Genomic DNA, 1,570 nt, shown 5'->3' with positions numbered 1-1,570 from the left:
TCGAACCCGCCACCTTAGGTGTACGTGGCTGGCGCCTTAGCCGGTTGAGCTATAGGCGCCGAGCCAACTCATATGGTTTTTTAGGCATGTGCTCAGGTATAAATTCTGAAGGCTTTCACTTCCCATACCCCAGAGGCTATTTAATATTACCCTATGTCATTTTTATAATAATCAGGATGTAAAGTAGTAACCTTACCAGTCACAGCTATGGGTTGGAAGGCCAACATTTGAATGCACATTTTATTACTTACTAATGATGTGACCCTGAATAAATGACTCAGCCTTTCAACTCTGCCATTGCATCATTATTTCTAAAAATGACTAAAAATAGTACCTTCCCCATAGGGCTGTTTCAAGTATTAGAACAGCATTTAGAATTTGAAAACATTTACTACTCAATAAAAGTTGGGTGTTGCTGTTGTTACTATTATTAGCTGGGGAGTAAAAATTTTTTTTAATTCAATTTAAGTCATTTAAAATTCAAATTTAGTGGTATTGCTAAATATCAATTCAGTGATTTTTGGAGACAGAGTCTCACTATGTCGCCCTCAGAAATTCAGTGATTTTTAATAAAATAACTTGGCAACACATTATTCTATAAGTCCTATGTTAACTTCGAGTTTCATATAGCAACTTAAAATGAATAATGGTATGTAAAAAAAGAATTTTCTCATTTTTAGATGTATGATTAATCCCTTTTAGGTAATCTGTATAATAAATCTAGATACCATTTCAATTGAAAATCAAACAAGAAAAAATAATATGGCCCCCCCCATAACATGTAGAAGCACAGGCTCATTGTCCTAATGATATAACTCATAAGTGTCTTTATGTACCAAGAACAACTTAGAAAATTTCCCCAGACTGCCCAGAAGCCACATCTTTGTGATACATCTTGAATTTGCAATGGGGTTCACAAGCTCAGAATGGCAAGAAACCAAGAAATTCGGCATAAAAATAGAAGAAGTGTTTAAAAACTCACCTTATCTCCTTCTTCTACATGGCAGATTGTTTCTTCTGTTGCAGGATTAAGGACAGGAAATTTCTTGCCACTCACTGAATCATGCCATTCATTGTTTATGAAGATCTATAGGGTTAGAGAGGAAGGAGATAAAAAGGTATTTAAATATGCAGCCAAGTTTGCAAATTCTTAGAAGCTTACACCAAAGCATTACGCAATGCCTAATTGAGGCAAATCCCTTCGCCCTTCAAAACGTATTGCCTATTTAAGACATTTTGCACATGCACACCCACACTTAAAGTACTTAGTGATTGATTTACACTTTCACTAAGATATGCACTTACTCCAACTCCAGAAAATAAAGCTTGGGGAAGATGATGTAGAATAGAAAATCCTTTACCTACCGGAAACTGCCACGAATTTGAGGCAACAGTGGAGGCCTTATTTGGTATCATGAGTGATATGTTCTCTTCCTTTATTTTATTGTTCTAAAAGTAGTAAAATATTTTTCTAAAGGAAATGATCTTAAAAGAGGTTTGCTAGGCCAGGATCAGTGGCTCATGCCTGTAATCCTAGCACTTTGGGAGGCTGAGGTAGGTCATCACTTGA

The 1,570-nt window shown here is 36.0% G+C and overlaps 1 protein-coding gene across 1 annotated transcript in view; it reads right to left on the bottom strand.

Moving 5' to 3' along the window:
- LOC100967039 (aldehyde dehydrogenase, cytosolic 2-like) overlaps positions 1 to 1,117 on the bottom strand; it is a 49,587-nt gene extending 48,470 nt beyond the window's left edge. The window contains exon 1 of the mRNA XM_023508989.1: positions 983 to 1,117. The gene's annotated coding sequence lies outside the window, so the exon portion shown is untranslated. The remainder of the gene's footprint in view (positions 1 to 982) is intronic.
- Between the last annotated feature and the right edge of the window lie 453 nt (positions 1,118 to 1,570).

This window comes from Otolemur garnettii, unplaced genomic scaffold (genome assembly GCF_000181295.1).
Source record: "Otolemur garnettii isolate 467f Iridium unplaced genomic scaffold, OtoGar3 scaffold00006, whole genome shotgun sequence".
NCBI classification, from domain to species: domain Eukaryota; kingdom Metazoa; phylum Chordata; class Mammalia; order Primates; family Galagidae; genus Otolemur; species Otolemur garnettii.
The sequence above is the reverse complement of the archived record's forward strand: the minus strand, read 5'-3'. Positions and strand labels throughout refer to the sequence as shown.